At 40.2% G+C, this 8,484-nt stretch overlaps 1 long non-coding RNA gene across 1 annotated transcript; it reads right to left on the minus strand.

Moving 5' to 3' along the window:
- Nucleotides 1-427: 427 nt before the first annotated feature.
- On the minus strand, nucleotides 428-5,460 carry LOC108505087. Its single transcript, XR_001877388.1, has 3 exons — nucleotides 5,361-5,460; nucleotides 1,947-2,053; nucleotides 428-986 (listed from the first exon to the last, which is right to left on the minus strand). It is a non-coding gene; the product is annotated as an uncharacterized LOC108505087 (long non-coding RNA).
- Between the last annotated feature and the right edge of the window lie 3,024 nt (nucleotides 5,461-8,484).

Here is an 8,484-nt window from a genome sequence, read left to right on the forward strand (position 1 = left end):
TGTCATAGGTATGGTTACATTAACCGTAGCAGGGACAGAAACTCAAATAAAAATTTGTGGATGAGACCTTTAAGTGGTTCCCATTATTTTAGCGCTGCTTACGGTGAGACACCTCTCTAAAAATGGACTGTGACTTAAAAGGACATATTGACAGAAGGACTTGGGAAATTACAGACACCATTACTCCTGCTAAATTTTGGACTGATATCCCTGTAAAGCAGACTTAAAAGAACCCTCACCAAACCCAAGCATAACTGCTTCAGCCACTTAATATGATCACTCTGAGACAGATTCATCTTTTCTATAAATTGTAATACCGTGACAAGGAACCTTTTGCTCATCGTTCCTTTTATTTTTTTTCTTCCCAGAAATCTGATTTGGCTGTATAGAGATGAAGTAGCATATATAGCATGTTTGACACTGTATGACAGGGCATGAAGCTTTGGAAAAGGAAGATATGAACATCTGAATTACTCAAATAGTAAATACAGTTGAAGACTTAAATATAAGTGTAAAAACCCCTGTTGAATCAGGCTGGAGATGTAGCTTGTTTCTTTTTTCCCCTCATTTTCTTTGAGGGTTGGTAGGAAGTCACCATGTTTTTTGCAGTGAGCTCCTTTGCTGTTTGTTCTCTTTGTCCTTTCGATGATTCAGTTTTATTTGAAAAATACCACGTGACTTAGTAATTTGTGCCTGACCATACCAGTGTGAAGTTGTGGCTTTATACTACTTGGATACAGCTGAAGGGAAGGAATATACTGTGGATACAGGTAGAAATGACTCAGATGTTTGAATCACTCATTTCTACATTATTAGTTAATACAGTCTACTGAATGGGAAATGAGATTCAAGTTTCTTTCAGGAATTCTGTTTGCAGAGACTCCCTTCTGAGCATTCGTAATTTTTTCTTACCTGATGATCTTCAGTAGTTTATCACTGTTATTTGAATTTTCAAATGTAAGTTTAAATAGACACTTTTTCCAAGGCTGTAGAGAGATGGATATGCCAGTAAATGCTATCTCCTTACCCTACCAGCTCCTCTGGGAGTGTTTCCCACCCCATCCTCCAATGGCATGCACATATGCTTTGGGAAAAGTACCAGAAAGCTTGGGCTGGGGACAGCTTCAGCTCTTGGTTACAGCAGCAGAAGACATTATGGCTTCTGGCTGTCAGAGTTTCCTGTTCCCCTGCATCTGTTGGTGTGTCTTCCCATTCAGGTACTGTTTAATCCATTTCAGTTCAAATTAGCTGGGTTAGGGAAGGCTGTGTGTGATCTGCGCTACCTGAAGTAGCTCAGATTGAAATCTGTGAGGGATCCTCTGAGTTGCTTTGTCATCACACCTGAGGGTACAGTTCATGTGAATCAAATTTAGGGGTGGGCTGCTGCCCAAAAGAAGAGGGAACATAAGCAGGGTACGTATTTAGCTATCACTTTGTGGACTGTTTTCCATGACAGAGACTGTGTAAAACTGTCCCAGCTTCCTGCAGAAATGTGTTGGGATTGTATGAAGAAACTGGAGGTAGAAGGGCAAAGGGAGCAGCAAGTTTTCCACTTGTAACCTTTGTTTCTGAATGAGGGTGTCTGTTCTTGGAAACCTGTGGCCCTTTTTGGCTGTTACTGAACTTTCCAGTGATACTTTTCTGGTTTATTGAATTTATGTTGATCTGAAGTACACAGTGTAAATTGCTACAAGTATTTCCAGTATCTCAAGTGGAGCCTGCGACTTACAAGTCATTGCCCTTAAACTTTATTATCTGCTGTGCCCTTTCAGCCAGAATATAGTTATGTTAGACAGGTTATGGCAACAAAGTTAGCTAAATTTGGGAGGGTAGGAGTGTCTTTTGGAACAGTGGAGAATTTACTCTTCTGTGTGTTTCGTCTGAGGACCAGTTTGTGCAGGTGGTACAAAGAAGGGCTGAGCAGTCTGTTGCATGTTGTTCTTTACCTCTGGCTCAGTCATGTACCGGGCTGCAAATTCTTGGTGTTTGGGAATGTAATCCAAGGAACTGTCCCTGTGCTTGCCCTGTTCTTACACTCTTTCCTAGGTGCCTGCTGTTGGAGGAGGGTCAGGTAGATGTTTGATCAGAGCCTGGATGGTGATTTTAGTTTTCTCTTTCAAACAAAAAGAAAACACTTTCCCACTTATTTCCCAGTGCATCCTGAATTTTGTACCTGGCTCCTTTCCTCTCCTGAGATGCTCAGGAGCACCATAAAAGAGTTCAGGTAAGATGATGTTCCTTGTCTGCTCTGCACAGTTCCAGCTCTGGGAAACAAGTGTGAGGTTGCTCCAAGGGCTTTCCTACTAATTTCTTTCCTACCAGGGAACTTGAGAAATGGAAGCTCCTTTTGCTCTCTTACTTTGTGCAGATAAGAGAGTGGGTGTTAATGATTCAGCCTCAGTTACTACTTCATGTAAAAGATCCACAACTGAGCAGATTCTCAACTCCTTAAGACCAGTTGAGGGTCTTGAGTGCAAGAATTATCCTACAGACAGGGACTGCAGAAATCTGTAATTTTGGAGCTAATTTTATTTCAAGTCTATTCCTTCTCTCATCACAGTGGGATACAATGGCATTGCACAGAATGTCTCCTCTCAGTTCTGAGAGATGAAAATGCTGTGGTTTATCATTATATGGTTTAATTTGGTTTGGACCCTGGTTGCAACATAGGTGCACCTTATAATGTGGTTCAGGTCAGTGATGCATAAGGGACTTGTTCCAAATATACTAAGGCATGACTAAAGGCCAGTGCCCCAAAACTTCCAGAGAATGTGCTTCTGCCATGCCTGTGTTAGGATAAACTACTTCTTTAATATTGTTCTCAACGTAGTCAAAATTGAAACTGGATCCAGGCACATCTTGTAAGATTTTTTTAATGATATCTGTAGTGTTTCTGAACTAACAGCTAAATTTAACGACATATCATTGTATTTAAGTGCTTTTACACTTTAGTTTTCTGTAATTGTAGATGATGAATTCTCAACAGTGGGAAGAACTTGCTATAGGGAAGTTTGAATAAAGGCATAAGGAGTTAGAATAGTTGTGTGGCATCTTAAATCCCTGAGCCTTTCTCAGCTTGATTTGTTGGGGGAGAGAGGAGGGACAAGTAGTGTTTTTTGTGTTGTGGTGTCATTAGTCAGGTTTGCAAGTGCTGTGGGCATCTCTAAGGATCCTAGCAGAATATTTTCAGTTGTTGCTTCTGTTACAATAGTGATACATGAATAAGACAAGGAAAAATAGCATGTACAGAGGTGGGCCAGCACTTACATATTTGCATTCCCCTGTCAAGTGTTAACATAAGCAAAAGTTAGACTTAGCAGAAGGACTGTTGGAGGAAAACTAATTCAACAAGTTCATTTTAAGGTTATGTAAAAAGCTTTTTAAACTCTTGAGATAATCTGTAATTTTCTGTGTGCACTCAGAGAAGCAACATTAGCTGCTTAAGGAGTCAATTAATCTGTGAATCTTTCAAAAAGCAAAATCAGCTGCAGACAGTAGTTTTATTTTTCATTGCTTATAAAGTGGTGATTTCATATTGTGTAAGTTAAAGATAGAAGTGCTCTGTTTACTAGTGAGGAAGGGAATGTCATTGCCATTTGTCTTATTTATATGACAAACAGGTTTGCCAGTTGTATAGTACAGAGACTTAAATTTATACTCAGTTGCAGAGAAGATGCGAATTCTGCATTTCTCATGTAACTTGTGTGAGGTTTTATCAACTTCCTTAGTTTTCTGAGTTTGTGGCAGTTGTTTTAAGTGTATTTGGTGTATTAGGATATATGGTTGGAGTCATCATCAAAGGCAGCGTCTGCTCCTAAGGTTTTTAAAAAACGTGTGAAAGACTGTTCATTTCCTTAGGTCTCTGTGGCAGGGAATAGATTGACACACTCCATGATTTCCTTAGAATGTGTTGTCAGCTCTAGTAATTTCCTAAGTACACTGCACATTGTGGAACATTAGTTTAAACTTGGGATTTTTGTGGTGTCATCCTTCAAGTAGCGGTCATCATTCTTGGTTGTGTGAAGTAATACTAGGAGAATACTGAAGACAGAGGCATATGGCATACAGCTGTCTACTAATCATCAGAATTTGAAACTCCTGGTTTTATTGTTTGTATTCTCTACTTTGTTGCTCATTTGTTGACCCTCCTTATAAAGAGAGCAGAGCCTGGAGAGGCAGGTTACTTCAGTGCTTTTGGTTTTGGTGTAATTAGTGAACTTGATATCAGTAGAGAAAGTGGCCTGTGAAGGCGTGAAGCCAATGTGGAGATGTGGTGCTGTTGTTTAATTGGTGACTAGGGCAGTTTTGTTTTCTTAGAAGCTGAAAAAATCCCCTTCATTGTGTACTGAAACTGTTTAGACACATTGACTAATTACGTGTAGTTGTTGTGGGAGTGTTCTTTGGTCCAGCAGTAATTTATAGATTGCTCTTTAAGAACCACTGAGGTAGCAAATAAGTATACTTTACTATATAGCGTGGTCTGATTGTTAAAATTTGTTTTGAAAACAATTTCTTTGGTGCTAATCAACCATGAGGTTGAACTGTGAAACGCTATCTGGTATTACTGACCTGCAACTCTTGACTTTTTTTATTCAGCAAGTTAATATGAAGTTAATTTCCAGGTGCACTTTCCTTCATGTGCCTGGGTGATTTATTTCAACAGATATTTCATCTTGCAGCATCAAATGGGGCACTTGTGCATTTTATACTTAACTGCTGGTCAACAAACATTAATTGCCATCTGATAAATCGGCAGCGGCTTTTTTGAAGCTTTTGTGTTCGTGAATGGTGAGGAGCTGGGAATAGCAGATATTCCTCATGTAAAACAGGGCTGTTTAGAGGAAAAGAGATGACATTTTTATTTACAAGAAAGCTACTCTGGGGCTGTTGTCGGAGCCGTGCGGGTTTGAAGCGTTGCATGAAAACAGCGACTGGAGTCTGAAGGCGCTGCTGGTGCAGCCCTTAAACAAAAGGAGTTGTGGGCTCCAAATGTGGAATATGCTCTTTATCAGTTAGTTCTGCTGCTGCGTGACATTTCCAGTTTGACTATGTCTGGCTGGCTGAAGTAAGAACTGGAAAATGTTGTTGGTGGAGGTTTTTTGTTCCTCTCCCCCCCATTTCATGTCTAAACTTGTATGTGTTTTGTTGTATATGACTGCAGTCATATGCACAGGAGAGGAAAACATGAAGAGAAGAATTACTCTACTAGAGAAATTGAGGAACACTGGGAGAAAATGATAATTTTTTCAGTTAGGCTCTTTTTATCATGTATATCAGAGCTCTTTATATGTGCCAGGGTGTTTAACAAGTCTCACACCAGGTGAACAAAACAAGAGGTATTGAAAAGGCAAGCCACTTACAGCAATATCTTATTTCCTGTGTTGTTGGCTGGATTTTTGTTCGAATAAGAACATCTATTTTGTGGCAGCACGAGTGCTCCTTGATTCTGCAGTGAAGGCAGTATTCTGTGCTTGATACTAGCTAGTTGCCATGGCAACAATTATGATGTCATGAATCCAGTGCAGTGACTTCACTGCAGTGTATTTTATCTTTATTTTCAGTTTTCTTCAGATCTTTCTAGCAAACCGAAAAGCACCTACATGTCATAGTGTGACTTGTTTGTTATGTGATTCAGCTGTACTGGTCCAAAAAGTTTGCAGATAGGCATGAGGAGGAGAATACGTGGGTTTTTTTAATCACTCAAATGTGGTTATTTTCACTCTGAGAGAGAAACGTATTTTTAAAACTCAAAATGAGAGTAGCGGTGTCCTGTTTTGTCTCTTCTCCCAAAATAATTTTGTTCAATCCTGGCTCGCCTTTCTTAGTCCTGTTCTCTATAGAAGCAGGTGAAATGTTTTCTCAGTCTCTTTTCATGGGTTTCTTGACCTGCAAATTGTAGCAGGAAACTTCCTGCCCATCAGCCTTTGGAAATGGTCACCTGTTTTCTGCTCTCTGAGCACTTCCATTTATCACCAGGTTGTGCACCTCCATTTCACAGGTAGCAGAGCTGACTGTTCAGTGCACACTCTGCCCTCTTGCTTTCTGGTAGTCAAAGAGAAGTGTTTAGCATTTTTTCCTATTTTTTGAAAATGATATGACTTCCAAACTTAGCCCCAGTAAAAATGCCAATAAAAACATTTGAGTTTGACTGGCCTGCATTTCTCTTGTTGACATAACTGTGTGTCTGTTTAGAACTGGCTTATTGGCTTAACTCAAAGGTTGCCTGAGACTCCTGGGCCATCAGACTTTACATTATCAGTGAATAGTGCAGAGTGTGTTAAAGTGGTATGCCAGGTATTTTTTGTAAGGCTTTTTTTTGCCCTTGATGAGTAAAAGGTTCTTCACCTTTGGCTTAGTTTGACAAAGGTAGTTTCTGTGTGTAGATAATGCCTATGTTGTTGTAAGGCTGGAAAGCCTTTCTAATAACAGGAGAAACTGTAAGATGTGCTGATTTCTTCCCATGGCTTATTGCTGCAGTGATCATTTGCATTAAATTATATTGAGCATAAATCCATTTAGATGAGGTTAGAATTAAGTGGCCTCTTCATATTTTTCTCCTCTGAAGAAAGGTGGAGACTTGAAAAGCACCCACCAGCGAATGGGAGGGTGTCACGGACAGCACTAAGGAAGATGAAAAACGTAACAGGAGGGAAAAAAGAAGTTGCAGTTGTCTTTCTGCAGCAGAGGAATAATACCCTGTGTAGCCTGTCATTTGTGATAAACACATCATGAGAGTTGAATTGTGACATGCTGCAGCTGGAGTTAAAATGTGTGATTGAGATGTTTTTGTTAACGAGCTACTAATGGAGCAAACTACAAAGCACTGTGGCAGGTACGGTTGTTCCCATTCCCTCAGTGAAGAGGTCCTGTGCCTGAAGATTTCCTGGTTTATGTTGGTAACAGCTGTCCTTAGTAGCTCTTTTCTTTAACCAGCATAAATGTGCTGGTGATGGGGTAGCTTGTGTTAAAGTCTCTAAGTGCTTTTTCAAAATTGCAAACACTGTTATCTTGTTATAATGCCTGTGCACATGGAGGGGTTTATTTACTTAAAGAATACTGGCATGATTTAATTTGTTAAAGCTTTTGGTCTTTAAACACCTCAGTGTAGCCTTTTGTAATTTAGGTGTTGGGATTTGTTTGTTTGTTTGTTTCTGTTAATTTGTAAACATTAGGGTTTTCCTAAATATGTAGGTTTTCAAGATGCAATTAGGCATGGAACTAGAGGATCTCATCTAGGCTTTCTTTCCCACAGAAGGTTGGACCAGGTGATTTCTTCAGGTTCCTTCCAGCCTGGGCTGGTCTAGGATTCTAGGCTTTTCAAAGGAATAGGAGCTTTCTTAATGGGAAACTAATATAACCGTGCATGAAAAATTGCTAACTCAAAACTAAGTTTTTAGTCATGTGGAGGTTGGATTACTCAGTTCCCAGCAGTATTTGCATGAATGAGTGTTGCATTTAGAAATAGTATTATGGTGGTTAATACCAGACCGAATACATATGGAATTTAAAGCTCAGGACTGCAGGTGTGTTGACAATGGCAATTCTTCTGAAGAAGCAAAAGCAGAGTGTAATAGTTTTTTTGGAATGCTTAGGAAAAGTGAGCAAATCTGCAATATGTCGGCGTGTGAAAGTGAAAGGGAACTTGGAACGGAAAAGGCGAAACAAAATTTTACCGTGTGAGTCCCTTGTTCTCTTCCATGACTGTGTGGGCATATGGCCTGTGTGCAGCAGGAGGGCAGAAAGGAACCCGCTGCACTTTCCTCAAAATCAGCATTTAAGAGGCTGGGATGATGATGTGGGAGGGAGCAACAACAAGAAAACACTACCACCCACCCAACTGTTTTCATTTAGACTTACTGAATGAAACCACCTAAACTTTCAGCGCTCTCTTTTACTGCACTCCAAGTGCTTCTATGAGAACCAGTTGTGTTTTTGCCCACTGGGACTTGGAAAATAAAGCAAATTGGAATTGCCTCGGTTAGTGCTGTTGTTTCTGCTTAACAGCACAACATAAACCAAGTACAGACCATTAGTGCTGAGTTCACATTACAGTCTTCTACACGTTCTGTTCATCCAGGGCCTGTAGAACTGACTTTATAAGTTATTACCAGTACTGGTAGTGCATGGAAAAATGGCAGTATTGGTGAAAGTATGGGAAAGTATCCATCTTGCATTTTGGGATAAAATGACAGATGGTGGCTTGAGTTTGTGTTTGTTCAGTGTCTAGGCCTAATGTGTGTGGTTTGGTGCTATTTTGGTTGAAGCTTTGAAGAACTTTTCTCCAGGTCAGCAGTTTCAACTGGATTTCAGTGGAAAGAGTTAAAATGCTTGGATGTGTCTTTTTGCAGTGCCTGCTTCACAGTCCAGAGCCAAATCTGGTTCCAAAGTGGAAAGAGGAGTCAGCAGAAGAAAGTGGAGGCTTGAAGGGCTGCTCACTGCTGTAGGAAGGTTGGGAGGCTGGAAGTGCCAGAGAAGTGTTTCCCG

Source organism: Lepidothrix coronata, unplaced genomic scaffold, assembly GCF_001604755.1.
Source record: "Lepidothrix coronata isolate B3197 unplaced genomic scaffold, Lepidothrix_coronata-1.0 Scaffold183, whole genome shotgun sequence".
Taxonomy (NCBI): Eukaryota; Metazoa; Chordata; class Aves; order Passeriformes; family Pipridae; genus Lepidothrix; species Lepidothrix coronata.